This window comes from Fukomys damarensis, unplaced genomic scaffold (genome assembly GCF_012274545.1).
Source record: "Fukomys damarensis isolate Sample0158 unplaced genomic scaffold, DMR_v1.0_HiC HiC_scaffold_13, whole genome shotgun sequence".
Taxonomy (NCBI): Eukaryota; Metazoa; Chordata; class Mammalia; order Rodentia; family Bathyergidae; genus Fukomys; species Fukomys damarensis.
The window spans coordinates 37514975-37515748 of NW_022900925.1; positions in this window are offsets into that span (position 1 = coordinate 37514975).

Consider the following 774-nt stretch of genomic DNA (forward strand, 5'->3'; position numbering starts at 1 on the left):
AAAAAAAAAAAAAAAAAAACAGCCCCTGCCTCCCACATTCTGGGTCCCCCTCCCCGAGCTACTTGAGATGGACACACCCATTGTCTCTCTTCCTCACCTGCTTTCTCCAAGGAAAATAAACTCCTGGAGAAAGGAGCTTGCCTTTACCTCTGCTCTGTCAAGCAGGCACCATCTTAAGTACTCAATGATTATTTGTTGAGTTAAATCAGAAGTACAGGGAGGAAACCTAAAAGGTCAATGAAAACTTTTTAAATGCATAATTTCCCTAGGCATTTTTTAAAAAACTCCAAACTGACAAGGATACCATGGTACCCACATCTCATTGGCCACATTTGCTAAGTCTGACAGCACTCTAGTTTAAAGAGAATGAAATCTCCCAGCGGGCAGTTAAAATAGCTTTCCAGATTTTACTCTCAGACTTTCTGGATGTGTAGGTCTTCGATAGGGCTGGAGATCAGCACTTTCTTTTTGCAGTGAAACAGATATTTATTTGAAAGGTCAACAGAAGTGACAAATGCCTCTATCTAGCAAGAAGGACAAAGAAAAACAAAGAGAGGGAATAAATTAGCATGATCAGTGGACATCACTACAGATCCTACAAACAACAATAGGATGATAAGGGATATTGTGCATTTTCAATTACTTGTGTCGCAAGCTTAGTGGCTAAAAATTACACATATCTGTTATGTTGCAATTCCGTAGGTCAGAAATCTGACACAGTCTCGTGGGGCTGAGGTCAGAGTGTCTGAGGGACAACATTCTTTTCTGGAGGTT